This window comes from Malaya genurostris, chromosome 2, assembly GCF_030247185.1.
Source record: "Malaya genurostris strain Urasoe2022 chromosome 2, Malgen_1.1, whole genome shotgun sequence".
NCBI classification, from domain to species: domain Eukaryota; kingdom Metazoa; phylum Arthropoda; class Insecta; order Diptera; family Culicidae; genus Malaya; species Malaya genurostris.
In genome coordinates, this window is record NC_080571.1 from 79,662,661 (window position 1) to 79,680,529 (window position 17,869).

Here is a 17,869-nt window from a genome sequence, read left to right on the forward strand (position 1 = left end):
ATACAGTACAGAAAACTGATGTGAACTTTTTCCTTTAGAATCATGATCTCAAACGAAAAAACTAGAAAAGAAATTTGCAAAGATTTTAATTTTTATGACATTTTGTGATGACTCTAAGCAAACGCAACTAATGTGAGATGACGGGATTTAACAACGATGTTTCTCCTGTGAAACTTAAGTTATTAGGAACTAGTTTTGAAAGCTGCTGAAATCTTTTCAGCAGCTAAAAATTAGTTACCTTGTCCAATCGGATCAAGCTAGAGGAAGACGGAATAAAAACCTTACACCATAAATTCAACTTGACTAAAGATTTACAGCAAAAATTCAAATGAGCTGAAACATTGTACCATCACAGTAATACTAATATAAATTCATAGCTCAACTTCCAGTTCAACTGGTAACTATGAAACATCAACTTTATCAAACTGATACCTCCTACTCAGTTACTTTGCATCGTCGAACAACTGCGTTACCGATAAGTTTTGTTTTTCTTCGAAGCTATACTCTTGTGTACATCAATCAAACTGTCTAGCAGATCTAACTTTGTATAATTGCATGAATTATCGATAATATTGACTTTGTGAAACTCAGAAACTAGTTGCAGTAGTTGGATACACCTGGGCACTTATCGAAAACAATCCAATAGATTTGTGTTTTGTGAAGTTGATATTTGCAGCATCATGTTTTAAGAAGAATAGTATAAAATGTTGAGGCTTGTTAAATGTTCGAAATAAATACAACAAACTGTTTTGTCAATTGCTTTCCATTCCAATGGAGCTTTTTGAAAAACACACACTAGTAGATCAAATTAGACCAGGGGTCGGCAACGTTTTGAGTCAGAAGAGCCAAATACTAAAATTCACTAAATTTCGCAGTTTTTTCATGAGCCACCAAGTATTTTCTTACCAACTACCTTATGGATAGAGTTTAAATAAATAAGGTGAAATGAATAAAAACCTGTTTTAATCCACCTAGTGCAGATTTGAAGCGTGAAAATAGCCCTCTAAAACGCCCTAAAACCACCCCGTTGGCACGATTGTCATCTGCATACAACTGGCTTGAAACCGAAAATTTTGGTTCTTTGGTTCTAGTTCGATGTCAAATGCTGTGTTTAAGCAGTGTTATCATGTTCACATTTTCTTCATGCGGTTGCACCAACATAAGGAAACGATTTCTATGGAATGTAATCAAACTATAATAAACCACAATTTCTTTTTCTTATTCAAAAAGAGGTCAAATTACTTGTTTTAAAGAGAATACTAGACTAGAGTTATATTTATATTGAGTTTGAAGCAATTAACTTTTGACACCAGTGTGGTTTGATTGTATGGTGTGAACGTAGCTTAACATATTGTTGACAACAACGCCACCAAAACAAAATGCGTCGGTTTCTGGAACCAGTTTCCATAGATTTGATTTTCTTTCAATATGGTAAAACGGTTGATCTGAGTTATTTGATGTCTCCACGATAGTAACTCAGCTTAGAATGAAGATTTTTTAAAGTGGCAAACCATGCTCCAAGCTTTATTGTAAAGACACAAAATGTCATTTAATTTATGTTTTTGTTTGCATAAAATAGTATCGTCTATATCTTCTGAACTATAGGGGATAGAGAGGTCATATCTTCGGCAAAGTTATTGGATTTGAATTTTTCTACAATATTGTAGAAGATTCCAAAAACCTATTTCTTCAAATTAAAAGGTTTGACTTTTTTGTGTCTTTACAGTGAGTTTTGGAACATGGCAAGTCACTTTAAAAAAATCTTCATAATAAGCTGAGAAACTTTTGTGATAGTATCAAACAACTCAGATCAATCGTTATGGCATAACAAAAGAAAGCAAAATCATATTATGACAGCTAGCAGCAGTGGTGCTAGATATATTAAGGAATGAGCCATTGATCGGGCATTATGACGGTTTTCCTTTAATAACTTTTTCTACAAACGTCGTATTGTTTTGCGGTCTTCGAAAGTTTTCTTCCTCGTTAAATTTCCTACGAAAATAACATATGCATTGATTTTTTGATTCTATAGGGTGATCTTCGACCGATTTTTTTGTGAAAAGTCGGTTTTCGCATACTAAATCCCATACAAACTTTAAACCTCGGGCGCGAAAATATAGTTTCTACGATCGAGCTAAAATTTTGCATGGTGCTTATGAGACCTAAAAGGAACACGAACAGTTTGGTGGAGCTGAAATCAATACTTTGTCCCAGCCTATCTGTCATATTATATAAGTAATCTTACATCTATCCGCCACCGATCATTTATTTTTGAAAGTCTTTTTGGCTCAGAGCCTCAAGCTGTTAATTTTATGCACCGTGTTAAATAAACGACATAATAATAATAATAATAATAATAATAATAATGATTTTATACAAATATATGAGTACACAGAAAGGAATAATGAAATTTACACGAGATGTAAATCTAAGTAACATGGAATAGACATGAGTTGAATCGAAATTTTGAACCTTCATCGATGCAAAACTAAATTGAATTGCATAGAATTTTCAATGAATATAACTGTATCTTTCAATTAACGCTTATTTTGCGATTAAATTGTATTGAAACGTACAGAATTGTAAAGTAATTTTATGTTTAATTACCTGCGCCAAATATGTGCATGAAAATAGATGTAAATTCACAAAATATTTTTATCTGTGTACACTTGAAACCAAATCTACGGGTTCCACCTCAGGCCTGCCAGTAGAAGTCGTCAGTAGTCATGGGAGCACTGCTCAGTTAATTTGTGCGGAATTAGAGCCGGATTTCATTGTGTATTCCAAGTGCACCAATTGATTCTGCCCGAAATGGATTGTTTCATCTTCATTGGAAATCACGAATTTCCAATTGGAAATCACAATGAATTCCGAGTCGAATTTTGGACGAGTTTATCGAGTGTACACACCAAGAACCATCTCAGTTCTGTCTAAATGCAGATCCTGTTGGTCGTGACCATTCAAGGCACTTTTCAGTCTGATGTTTGTATACGAATTGAGAAATCAAGTACGTCCCATTTTTTTATATTCTCGTAAAAATACGCCGATGATGACTTCAATATTAAATTCATTAATTTCATGAGCAAGTATATGAAGTTGGATTTGAAGTCTGCTTCTTCGCAAGCTGCTACGCCTGGACACATGTATTTGCTAGAAATATCAATCCAACACGAACACAAACGGTTCTCTTCAGAACCATCATTATTTTATTTTAAAGATTTTTTTTTATAGACTTCGTACTATTTATTTGAGTGTCAGAATGTTTGAAGTACACAGATTTGTGATTTCACGTCTATTTTCATGCACATGTTTGGATCAGGCACTTAAACACAAATTTACTTTGCAATTTGTACGTTTCAATATAATTTAATTGCAGAAATAAGCGTTAATTGAAAGATACAGATATATTCATTGAAAATTCAATGCAATCGAATCCAGTTTTGAATCGATGAAGGTTTTCAATCAAGCTTTCGATTCAACCCATGTCTATTCCATGTCGTGTAAATTTCATTCTTTCTTTCTGTGTAACTTATCCATACTTTATTGAAGGTGCATCGTTTCAAGTACTAGTAGTGAAGAAGGAGAATGCTTGAATCGATCAACTAACTGATATTCAAAAGTGTAAAGGAAGCGTACTAGTTTTATTCGTATTCACGACATCCAGTTATGTCTCTGACATTACGCACCTGTCTTTTTAATTTGAGGTTATTGTTTTGTATCAAATGCATATAATTTATTGCGTTTTCTTCTTCGTTTCATCTTCTACTCATCAGTGCTTTAGCAATTTATATTAAACTGCAACCAGCAACCAGTGCTCAACGTGTTTTAGTTTTCCCAGAAAAGAATTAGAACAAAATAAACTGTAATGTGTAAAATATTATTTGAAAAACTACTTCACCTGCGCCTAATTCATATTACTGTTTTTGAATTAGTTGATTTTAGCAACAAAATTTCCAAAATAACTATAAAATTAGCAAGTGTCAAAGCAAAACAATCCATTAAAAAGCTAAAAAGGACAGTCTTGTAAAACTGCTTGCAAATTGTTTAGATATTTTTCGCATGTGTTACGATATATCCATATATAAATTTCTAAACCGATATGTAAAAATTACATAGACTGTCAGTGGAAAGTATATTTACTCAGAATTTGTGCGCATTTGAAGCAATTGTGGATAATAATGTTTTTACGTGAAACAGTGAAGTGAGTTCCGAATGTTGCACTCTAATTGTACACGTCAAATGATGTTTTTTGTATCTTCTAACATTCCGGGTTACACCGTCCGGTGTACTACTTGTATTCGGTTTTTGTTTTCCGAGTGCTCAAAGTTTTCAGTGAGAGAGTCGATTCCGCGAAGTCGAATGAATAAAACAGCGATTTAGAAGTAAAATTTTCAAAAAGAAGTTTATGTTTCGCTTATGTCTTTTTCTCCAATACAACATCGTATTTATACCAGCCAAAATAGAAAAGATAACCGCGACTGAAATTTTTTTTCGGTAGTAGTGTGCCATCTAGTGGCTAGTAGTCATTACGGTGTTAACATTTTTTCGGTGACAGAGCGCCATATAGCTGCAAATTGCAGAAGCCAATTCAACCATTTATGTTGGTTGAAAATAACGTTTTATTTCTCTAATTCAACTAAAAAATTAGTTGAATGGATATGAAGTGTGCCTTAGCTAAGAAATGACAGCACGTTTAATTGGTGGATTCAACTAAAAAAATAGCCATTTCAGCAAATACTTTATTATTATTAAGGGAACTAGAATTAGAAAATCTAAATTAGCAAAAGTAAGATTTTTTTAGTTGTCTCAAAAAATAACTAACCAAAATCAGAAATTCAACTACTTTTTTCGCCAAAATGCTGATTTCGGTCTTTCCGTGTTCATGCTAGTTTACTTCATGCTTCCTTCGAAACATTGGTGAGTTGCTCAGTTGCTGCACGCAAGCATTCATTACCCGATGATCAAGCCGTAACAAGTTTATAACAAAAAGCTGTTTTCGTAGCAAGTGCTGATATAAGTCTGGTCTCGTTAGTAGTTAAAGTATCAAAATTTTCTAACAAGTATCAAAAAGAGAAATAGTTTAGATACGATATGTTGATCGGGTACGTTTACTACTAACTAAATTAACGGTGAAAATGTTTGTCAACACGGGTCTATTTTATTATTAATATGAATGTCCTCTTGTGCCAAATTGGTGCGAGGAATGTGAAATACCTACTTGTGTGATGGCGAAGTTGAGTTTGAAATCAACACGATTAACGATTTTCATCGTTACTTTTGAGTCAAAACATCAAATGAAGATAGACAAACCCACTGGAACTAGATGGGGTTAATGGAATAGCTGTTGATATTCTTTAAAGCATTCTTTTTCATCAGCTGAATCTGACATTTGCCGCACGATTAGTTTCAATTGTGAACCTTTTAGGATACCTAATTCACTTCCGGTGAAACCCTCAACGAGTGAACACGTCGTATCGTGTTAGTGCGGTGAAAATTCGAGTATTTCGCGAGAAAGAAAGGATTTTCATCCGTACTTCGGTGACTCCACGTTGTCACATAGCGAGGGTTTCACTTGTAGTCCAGTGAAAAGAAAGTCCATTGGACTATAAACGAAAGCTAACTGGCAATATAGCTAAATCGCTGTGCCATCAATCGGCGTCATCTCAAGTGAGGTGACGCCACCAGAAGTGAAGAAGAAGAAGGATACCTAATTAAGTTTATTTCAGAAAAGGTTGAATTGTAATGAATTTCAGTTAGTCACGAAACAAATTGATCGATGACGAAGAGGTTTAATAGCTAGATTTGTGTGGTTTTACATAACGTTTTTCTTGAATTGGTTCAGCGAAATAAATGTTAATGGGTTATATAAAAGTTATGAGGAGAAAGATAGCTAAATTTGGCATTTTAAGACAAATTTTGTTGACAACTCTTCCTAATCCTCTCAGTAGTGTGGTCTTTCTCTTGTCATTTAAATGGTCTCATTGAAACATTCATACGATTATATTTAAATAATAAAAAGTGTTCGCCATTAGCATTGTGAACTTATCAAAAGCATAATAGCGGGTTTCAAACTCGTTTCAAAACTTCGAAACCGATCCAGACATCATCATGAAATTTTTGCGTATTGAAGAACACTGCAAATTTTTCAGTTACGTCACTTAAAAGATTACAGCTTCCGAATCAGAGATGTTCACCACAACCCTTTAAAGCTTGATCAATTACCTCATAGTAGCTTTTTAATAACTAACTTATGTCATTATATCTCCGGAACTGAAAGTGACAGACCATCGAACTCGATCATTAACGCGATACACAGGTAAAAATATTTTGTGAATTTACATTTATTTTCATGCTCATATTTGGAGTAGACAAATGAATGGAAAGTTACATTACAAAACTGAAAAACTAAATAAATTTTAATGTAATTTTACATCAATCATGGGTTTAAATCAGATTTTCGTTTCAACTCATGTCTATTTCATAATACTATCGGTTTACATATCGTGTAAGTTTAATCTATTCTTTCTGTGTAGTAACTTTGAAACTCATCAAGTTGAGTCGAATAGAATATAACACTAGGTCTCCTAAACACCGATCGAAAATGGGTTTTCCTACATTCATATATCTTTTCTATAAAGAAAAGTAAGAACATTAACAATAGTAGAAATTTTGACCAGGGAACATGGAATTTAATAGCATTATTAGCAGTCGTTAGATCTTTGAGCTGAAAATGTTTCTGAGAAACTCCCTTAGCATTTATCATCATTTTTCAGCACATTCTACTCCGTTACTTCCGAACCCGTAGCTGTATTCAAATAAAATCCACTAGTAGACTCCCAGTATTTTCCACAACGATGTTTCCACCAACAACAGCTACGCCGAGCCAATCGATAAAGGTGTGAAAGGTGGACCATTTCGCGGATGGTAACGATAGCAACTTTCTCCCAAAAAAGGGGTGACAAAGAGATCCAGTAATAAAACGTTCAGTTAATTTTTGTTTTCATTAAAAATTTATAATGGTCATACAAATGAGCCAAAATCTTAAAAAATTGTCCAACAAATTGCTTAACATAAGTCCTACTGGGTCTTATGTGTTTTAGTCTGTGTGGTCTTATTATGTCTTAGTCAACACATTTTTGGCACCTTTGCAATATTTTTCATATTTTCGAATAGTTTTTAAATGTTCATTTTTTATTTCACTCAACATATATTGAGTACGGAACACTACGTTAGCTCTAAAAGCCGAAGGGACATGAACAAGTACACTGAACGAGAAAGACGAGGTTTTCCATACAAAATAACCGAATAATAGAGCGAACATATTTTTGCATTTTTATTGGCGCATACTGTACAGTGATTACAATGGAATATTTGATTCAATTCTGTACGGCTGAATACGGTAAGTAACGGAAAGGAATAAGGTCATGATAGTATGTCACCTCACTGGAGGGAATTTTAAAGCTTCGACAACGACAAAGAAATCAGCAGAGGAAAACATTGACAACAAAACAAGCAAGGGTCTGTTCAAACTGATTATAATAGAAGAATACTGAACATTTACTCCCAAAATAGCTAAAAGCACTCTCTTTCATTTGAATGGGTACTTGAGATACGTAATTACAGCATAACGGGTGTATACTTGCACGGAACGCCCGAAATTAGCTCTGCGCCTAATTCGCTTTTCTGTTTCTGGATTAGTTAATTCTAAAAACAAAATTGACAAATCAACCAATAGATTAGTTGAAATTCAGAATTTATTTTGCTGAAAAAAATCTTGTTTCCAGTGAATATGTTTAGTTGGCAAAAATCCTAGACACAAACAAGCACAATTTCAGTTGAACACGAAATTCTCGTTGGTAACTAATTTTGTAGTTAAAATCAAAAAAAGTTACGCTGTTTAATTGTGACCATCGCAGTTGAATGACAGCACAAATAAAATAGAAATGGATTTGGTTTAATTAACAAGTTTATTAGCTAAAAACTCATGAGAAGTGTCAAAGTAGAACCATTTAGTAAAAAAAGAATAACAGGATTGTCCTGTAGAATTTGCTTTAAAATTGTTTGGATATTTTTATATGTGCTATGGTATATACTTTTTTGAATTTCTGAATGACAGGTATGTGATGTTATGGTAGATATGGTGGTAAACTCAGTGAGCGTTTTATGCAGAACTTGTGGACAATTGAAGCGATTGTGAAAAGATATTTTTTACATTCTATGTATGAGTTTCGAATCCAATTTCTTTTGCCAAAGTTTACATCGAAAAAAGAGAAAAGGTAAGTTATTATTATTGCTAATATTTACGCATAAAACTATCATAGTTTTGGAACTTTCGATGCAAAAAGTGTAATACTTGTGTAAATAAATCTGCAGTCAGAAGTATGCCTTGCTGACAGCAATTTCTCTATTAAGTATGAAACGCTACACTGATTTAGCAAAAAAAAAGGTCGTGACAATTTCAAAAGTCTGTAAATTTTGACGAAAGTCTGCGAAAAAATCTATTTTCAGAAGTCTACAAAAGTATGCAGCACTATATACGAAATCTGCAGATTTACAGACAAATCTGCAGAACTGGTATCTCTGGTACTATTGATCACACTAGAGATGCCAGGTAAAAAAATGGAATATCGTCAAGCCGGGTTTTAAAAAGTCTGCTAATTAAAAAAAATATCTGCGGACTCAAGTTCTCTAAAAAGAAATAGATACTAAATTATTTAGTGCGCAAAAAAAAACTAGACCGCGTCTTTTTTAAAAGTCAGTCAATGTTGCGAATGTTTGCGAAAATCATGATTTCTGCGACAAGAACATGTCTGCAGCTTAATTTTAAATACAAATCTGCATAAAAACCTTTTCAGAAGGGTTGTGAGCAGCAACTTGATAATAAGTAAATGAGTTCGAAGTTATTGTTATATGGGCCGAAAAAAAGAAATAGTCAGCAGGGTTTTACTCAACATTTGAGTTTGTTTTATTCAATTTGAGGTTGAACTCTTGTATTTGGGTGGAATTCGATATGACATATTATGCTACTCAGTTGTCTTAACATACGTGTGTTTCACACTAGTATTTTTTAGTGTAAAAATATTGCATACGATTGCAAATGAAAATCGCTCATTTTGTGTTGGGTATAATTGATTGAGTTTAACTTTAATAGAACAAACCGAACTCCCTGTACCGGTTTTGCATTTATCAACTGTTTTTCAAAGGAGGGTGAAACTTACATTGACAGCAAATGGAGAAATACATCAATGAATGTTTCGAATTTGGTTCCAATTTCTATTTAAAAACTATCGTATATTTTCAAATCAATTTTTGATGAGTCGATGAATAGTTGGTATAGATTTAAAAGGTACGCAAGTTTTTCACTCTGCTTCTATATCAACTAAATAAATTAACTTATAAAAATTATCGCCCTCTTTTGATTTGATTTGGCTGGTTTGACAAATAAAGATGGTTTTCGCGTTTAAGGCAAATCTACGGGAAATTTGATCGTATCATTTTTTTTATTTCCAGTTGTGCAAAGTTTGGAAACCATATCTAAAATTAAATGACAGACGGAATCAGTTGATTATTTCAACAACGTAGCTCGATTTATGTACGATTCAGACGATCCATCAGCTTCCGTCAAAATTAGTTCAATACTTTCTTTTCCGGAACGTTCATACGATCCGTCCGTCAAGACGTTACGTGACGGTGACGTTACGTGTGAATGTCTCCATAAGAATGCATGTAATTAATGTTAACGGTGACGGAGGTTGACTGTGGCGTACATTAGTCGGTAGATTCCACGGTTGAACTCGAAGGATAAGATTTCATCGGGAGAGTGCACATTGATTCTAGTGTAGTCAATGTCGAGTCAAACTTGTTTACCTGTTTCTAAATTTGTTCTTTTATTTTGGGTACATTCTACTCTGAATTATGAAAAGTGCATAAACTAGGTAAATTATTGACATAGTTTAACTAAGTCATAGGTTGATAGGTAGGTAGATTGATCTGTTGTTTGTCAGTGAATTTCATTAAATTGTACACAAGTTTCTACTAGTTTTCGGAGTAATGAAGAAGTACTTATTCTAAGGTTCATCCAGTTTACCGTGTAGACCTATGCTGCACGGAACCGTAAAACAACCTAATTTTAAGTACATTCCACTCAATTTGGGGGTTCCGTTCAATAACCTAATTTTTGGTAAAGTGACTCTAGGTAGTTTCCGTAAGGCGCGTGCAAAAAATATTTAAAGATTAGTTATGGTAAGTTATATTTACTCTACAGTTGAGTCGTATTGACTAAATTTTAATTTGATACGGTTTACTTAATTTTGGCTTATTGAACGAAACTTCCGCATTTGGGTGATTTTGCCCTTTGTATTTTGACAATCAAGGAAGTAACGAATGAAAGAAAAGATTCAAAATAACTCAAAATTAAGTAAAAAGAAGTCAAATAATAGATAGTTTTTATTTTCCGTGTAGAATAACTTTTACTAAACTGATGAGTGGTATTTCAAATATTTCTCATCGTAAGCATTATGAAAATAATTAATACTAACATTCGATAAACTCTAACTTTATATCAAAAATGAAATGTTTTAAAATTTTACCATGTTATTTGATTTCCTACAATGTATGGCACTGTAATAGTGCGTTCGTATATAGTGATCAAACGTTTACGATAACTATTTTTTATGTTTACCACATAGAGTGCTTGTATACACGAAGTAAATAATATATTAAAACAAACATATTTGTTTTTTTTTCTTATAGAGGCTTTAACATCTTAGGTCATTCGCCTCTTAGGACCAGAAAAACTTTCTGACCCTATGTGCGGGGTTGGGAATCGAACACAGGCGGGCTGCGTGAAAGGCATCGACTATCCCATCACGCTATACCCGTCCCCAACATATTTGTTGTAATTCGGAAAAATATATAATGAGAAAATCCGGCAATATTTAAAAATGATTATTGTTATATTTAGTGTCGTTTTTTAGTTCAAATTAAAGTTTTTTTTGTTGGATTCAAATACGACTTTTGTTACATTTAATATTTTCAAATAGTTGAAATCAATAAAAATAACACGAAAGTTAACACACATCGTTGTTAAAATCAATTGTAAGAATCAATTGAAATCAAAACTAATATTATTGAATTTAGGAATGTTTTCTACTGAGTTCAAAATTTCATATTGGTTGAATATAATTTTATTTCTGCTGATTCCACTAACAAATTAGTTGAATTAAAATGGTTTTGTGTCTTCGCTATTAAATGACAGCACGTTAAGTTGGCGAATTCAACTAAAAAATCAGCTATTTCCACTAATACTTTAGCATTTTTTAGGGGCTTGTGAATAAAAAATCCAAATTAGCAAAAGTAAGATTTTTTTAGTTGTCTCAAAAAATAACTAACTAAAATCAGGAAATCAACTAATTTTTTCGCCAAAAAGCTAATTTCGATCGTTCCGTGTGGTGAACGCTTATTCATCTCAACTTCACTGTTTACTATTGTCATTCAATCACAATGCTGAAAACGAGATATGCTTTATCCAAAACGTTTTATATTTAGCATGCTTATGTTTTGTTAAAGTTTATCTATACAGTTCCAGAGAGTATGAGCACACCATCAGTTCGTTGAAGAATGTGAGTATTTAGATTCAGATTAACTATTATTCTGACTGAAATATGGTTTTCAACATTTTTTATCAACATTATATGGAAGATTTGTGGACTTGATATTTGAGGTGCAGACTTCTTTGCCAAATAGCGAACTGAGTTCCGTTTTGCCTTAGAGAAGCCGTTTTAATTGATCAAATGACGTTTAATGATATTATTGAAAAAAACTAGAAAATCAATAAACTTGCAAAGTCTTTCTTCATTATTATATCGAATGAACCGACTTATGTTTTGGTTGCGGTTCAGTTATCTATCTCAGAAATGACAGTTTTTTTTTGGAACAATCGACAAACTTTTCTAAAATTTACCTCACGTATGAGGGTGAAGTAGCACAATTTGTGATAAAAAACAAAATTTTCGTTCAATTCGTGGCAGGTCTATAAAAAAGTCTCACATAACAAAATCATAACACAAGTATATCAACAGTTGATATGTATAACAATTTGTGTTATTTTGAGAGATTTAACAAATGAAAACAGTTGAAAGTTAAAACTTGTGATAACATAATATAATAACAAAATCAGTTATGATGTTTTATTTTTATTTTCAAGACTCATGATAAAGTTCATTAATTGAAAAAATGAGTTTTTCCGTTGCTTTATATCGAAATATAATGATCAGAATTTCAAAAAAACCGAAAGAAAAAAATAGATCACTGAACAAATTATTCATTCAATAAAAAAATTAACAATTTTGAATTGAAACGATGCTAAAAGTTAGCTGTGATATAGTTTTTCTGTCTTAAATTTGCTACCTAATTTATTACAACTATTGTTATAAATTTCTGCTTTCGTACCTCTGTAGTTATATCAAATTCAATAATAATTGTGATACAAATGTTTCAAAATCTGTTGATTTTGATACTGCTAGATACTTTTTTGTTATGATTTTTGTTATTTCAACAGCTTACCAGCCAAAAATATTTCAAAATGTTACAAAATATTTCTTTTTTTTTTTTTCATAAATACGTTTATTTCTTAAGGCAGTTTACATAAGTTTTTCTTCGCCGTAGCATCACTTTTACATAATATTCTTATCCTAATTTAATTCTAACATAGTCACAACGTTTTGCATTTATTAAAACATATTCTCTTATTACTTAAATATCATCTTAGGTAACTCGTCATTAATTATGAAATCTACTCGGAAATATTATTTGAACCAAACGATTAACTTCTATAAATTATAAAATAAGCTGTTATTTTCAGACATTTTGTTAATAATTTCATAAACTGTTTCGAGTTTGTTTGTATCATTACATTATTTTTATTCTAATTTAGCTATTGGTTGAACTCATGGACGCAGCTGGGATCAGAACTAAGTCTTGAAAGGGGCCTTTATTAAATTGAAACTCCAGTTTTCTTTATGAAATGATAAATAAGTTTCATGTATGAAAGGTCACGACAAGCAAGAATGTCTCGAACTGGGATATTGGATAGTCTACCTTGGGTACGCAAAGAATTTATTAGTTGAGATCTGACATCACGATACTCCACGCATGTCCAAACGACATGATCAATATCTCGATAACCTTCGCCACAAGCACAATGATTAGTCTCGGAGAGCCCAATTCGAAGGAGATGTGCATCTAACGTGTAGTGATTGGACATGAGTCTGGACATCACACGAATGAAATCTCTACTCACATCCAGTCCCCTGAACCATGCCTTTGTCGATATTTTCGGAATAATTGAGTGCATCCACCGACCCAGATCATCTTTATCCCAAGAAGCTTGCCAGCTGGCAAGTGTTCTTTGGCGAGACGAGCTATAGAATTCGTTGAAAGCAATTGGTCTCTCATAAATTTCACCCTCAATAGCACCACGTTTGGCTAAAATATCGGCTCTTTCATTGCCAGGAATGGAGCAATGAGCCGGGACCCAGACTATAGTGATTAGATAATTATTGTTCAATATGTCGTTCAGGCACTGTTTTATTTTGCCCAGGAAAAACGGTTCAGTCTTGCCAGTCATATTTGAGCGAATGGCTTCAATTGCACTCAGCCTATCTGTGAAGAGGAAATAATGGTTTGGAATTAATGTGACGATTACACTCAAACTATAATGAACTGCTGCTAGCTCTGCTATATAAACAGATGCAGGTTCTTGAAGCCTAAATGAGGCCGAAACATTATTGTTGAACATACCAAACCCTGTCGCTTCTTCAATTCGCGATCCGTCCGTGTAAAACATTTTCTCAGAGTCAATATGCCTGAACTTACTTGAAAATATTTTTGGGATTTCCGTCGAACGTAGATGATCCGGGATTCCACGCACTTCGCGCTGCATGGATGTATCGAAAAATAAAGTTGAGTCAGGGACATTTAGGAGGCTGACACGGATAGGAATATATCTTGAAGGGTTGATTTCCTGTGACATATGGTTAAAATATACTGTCATGAATTTTGTTTGAGATCGAAGCTCGACTAGTCGTTCGAAATTATTAATTACCATGGGATTCAGCACCTCACATCTTATTAGCAGGCGTGATGAAAGCTCCCAAAATCGATCTTTTAAAGGAAGAACTCCCGCCAGAACTTCAAGACTCATTGTATGTGTCGAATGCATGCACCCTAAAGCAATTCGCAAACAACGATACTGAATTCGCTCCAGTTTGATAATATGAGAGTTTGCAGCGGAACGAAAGCAAACGCATCCATATTCCATCACTGAAAGTATCGTTGTCTGATACAATTTTATTAGATCTTCCGGATGAGCACCCCACCAAGATCCTGTTATTGTTCGAAGAAAATTTACTCTTTGTTGGCATTTTGTTATCAGAAACCTAATGTGTCCTCCCCACGTGCATTTGGAATCGAACCACACCCCGAGGTATTTAAAAGTTAAAACCTGTTGGATCATTCTTCCCATCATATGGAGCTGAAGCTGCGCGGGATCATGCAAAATATTTCTGAAATAAAATACTTCAGTTGTTATAATTATGTTATTACCATCTGATCGGGTTTCGACCTCTTTTTTGGCGATAATCCTGGAATAGTGCATTACCTGGGCTTTTTCATAGGAAATCTTCCCCATCTCTCAAAATGCGTGTGAAACTGAAACTATAATAATTTTCAATTGGACCTTTTGGCCCGAATAAATTATGTGTGCTCCATTCATCTATCTATATCAAAGGAAACCCCTTCTGGAACCACCTAGTGATGTAATGTCTGTAACTCTTGTCATTTAAATAATCTCATTTAGACAACTGTAACATTCTATCCTCGGTCATTAGTATTGTGAGCTATCGAATAACCTAATTGTAGCTTTCAAACGAGTCTAATTCCTTCGAAATCGATTCTTTCATATCCGATAAATTTTGTTGCACTGAAAAATACTGAGATTTGTCGGTTACGTCAAAAATAATATTACATCTCACGAATCGGAAATGTTCTTCATAACCCTTCTAAATTTGATTGATATTGTTAGCTTTCAAAAAAGCCTAAGTTTATTGAAATTTGTTGAATCATCTTCGAGAAAATTCAGCCGATGAAAATGTGCGGCTAGTCGGTTACGTCAAGCAAAGTCTTGGCATTACATTCCATTTTTTGGAATTTGGCCTTTCTGTTTCAACAGACTTCGCAGCCGATTCTTAGCGCACAGAATCATTGCATGGCTAGTGGTACGATCCTACACGGAGAACCCTTCGATCATAAAATTGCGATATCACAGTTTTTGATTTTTGCGATAGTTGATTTAACTAATTTCTTTTTGATTCAACCAATATGGTTTTTGATTTGCATATTCAAGTAGTTGAAAATATGTTGTTTTGAATGCTGTCAAATGCCGGAGACAGTTGCAAGCAAAACAATAATCGCAATGCAAAATCAACAACTTTTTTAGTTGAAATCTGTTCGCGTCGCTTCAAAATGTCAATGAAAACAACATCGATGGTTAAAGAGTTTTGTGAAATTGTGTTCATTCGATTTGAGAAATTTATGATAACAAGTGTTTATCTAACAGCGGTGTTGTGATAAAGTTAACCTTGTTTAAGATGAGAAAGATTTGGTGACAAATTAGAAAATGTTAATGAATGATCATCTCATAATCTTTCAGGTAAGCACTTTTGCTTCAAATTCGATCATTGATTTAATTCCAGCAGACTGTTTTACTTCCAGCTTTTTGATACCGATGATGATGTTCATGCATTAGCAATAAAACGCTTTTTGACATGAATTTAATTTATAAAAGTAACAGGAGCGAAGGGTTTCAAACACACAGAACGCGCTGCGATGGAATGGCGCGTTTGAATTGCGTCGCAAAATTCCAATTCCCAGCGGTTGATGCACCCAAGCTCATACAAATTGACTAAAATTATCAGTGCATAACTTAAGTTCAACCGTTTGAAGGCATCATCTTTCAATACTCATTTTTTTTCACTTTCAATACTCATGTCCAAAACAAATAAAACCGATTTATTTTTCAACTAAAAGAATTTTGTTTCAATAACAACACCAATTATTTCAACTAAAATATTTGTTGAAATTGAAAGGTATGTGTCCTCACTAATTGACAGCATTTTTTTTCAAACAGTTGAATTAGTTGTTTCAACCATCGTTTCTGCTAATCGAAAAACAAAAATGACAGTTTAGTTAAAACAACAATCGATTAATTGTACCAAATTTTAACCAATCGAATTCAGAAAATCAACTAATATTCTGGTTGAAATGGGATCGCCGGTGGTTCCGTGTACTGACTCTAAGAACCCTTCCAGATCGGGACTCGAACATACGACAACTAGCTTGTAAAGCCATTGAACCACCAACCCGGTCGGTTACGTCATCTATCTATTATCGATGTCGCTTATTAGGTCTTGACAACGACGAAGTCTCTGGAACGACGAAGGAAGATTCAGCAAGCTGCATTTGTGGCGAAGATTTCATCGAAGGTTCGGAGCCAACGAACCTATTACAGCGTGTATTCAAACTTTCTCAAGACTTTTATTGTCAGATGAAACAAGCAAACAATTAAAAAATATCTCTAAAAAAAATTGAGCGGTAAAAATACAATGCGTTTTGTCAGTTACGTCACTTATGCCATTATATCCCCGAAAGCAGAAATCACAGCCTTTTTATATTCTATCTTGATCCACAATTCAATTGGAACTTTCAAACGAGGCGTGTTAAAGTCGGCTAAACCATCTCTGTGAAAATTGAGCGGTGTAAAAAAACACGTTTTGTCGCGTAAGTCACTTATACCATTATATCGTCTAAATCGGAAGAGTCAGCCATTTGATCTTCGAACTAGATCACAATTCAATATTAGCTGTCAAATGAACCTAGACTTGTTAAAGCGGTAAAAAAAATCTTTGAAAAGTGCACACACATACACTGCCCATACTCGCATATCTGTCCCATATCGATTTTCATCAATTTTGAGTTCGCTTGAGGAATGAAATCTATCCTCAATATACTCTTAGAAATTGCAATAAAGGTTGAGGGTTTGTTCAGTAAAATGTGAAAAAATTATCAACTCATGTCTGTCCCATATGCAAAATACTTGCATGTCAGTCCCATTCAGTGCAAATTTCAATAATTTCGTTTGTTGCAATATTCGAATAGAAAAGGTGTATTACCGATATTTCAAGTAATAATACCATGATTTAGCATTAGGTTGAACAATAAATCAAAAAATCGGAAATAAAATTTTAATCGTCTTTTTCTAGACATGCCGATTTTCCATATGGGACTGATATGCAAGTATGGGCAGTACAGGCGAAGACATTTTCCAATTTCGTCGAGTTGAGTTGATTGACATATAACATTTGTTAATATTGTAACACTCAAGTCAATATGAACTGCTAACGCGCTGATGATACAAAGACGATACGTGAAATATAATAAGATCTTAATAACTGTTTCCCTGATTGAGTATTTCCTCCAATTACTTCACTAAACGAATGGAAAAAGATGTAAGATTTTTGCTAATGCCACGTTTATCACGAAAACATTGTTTAAATAGTGAAAAAATAAGCCCAATCACGAAACATCAAAATCAACCGAATCTATAAATGGACCCTGTTTCACGTTTGCTAGCTTCAATCTCTGATAATCCATGAACGGAGACACATCGAGTGCGCAGAGTGCCATCCACGTCAAGGTAATGGAACTACACACGGCATCATTCAACTGGTGCATCAGTCAATGATGAATATGAGGTTCCGTTCCTCAAGCCTAAACGCAGTAAAAACAACAACTAGTTCTTCTGTGAGCATAT

The 17,869-nt window shown here is 33.7% G+C and overlaps 1 protein-coding gene across 1 annotated transcript in view; it reads right to left on the reverse strand.

The window, feature by feature from the left end:
- Positions 1-17,869, reverse strand: part of LOC131428207 (uncharacterized) — a 58,222-nt gene that overhangs the window by 17,402 nt on the left and 22,951 nt on the right. The window lies entirely within an intron of this gene.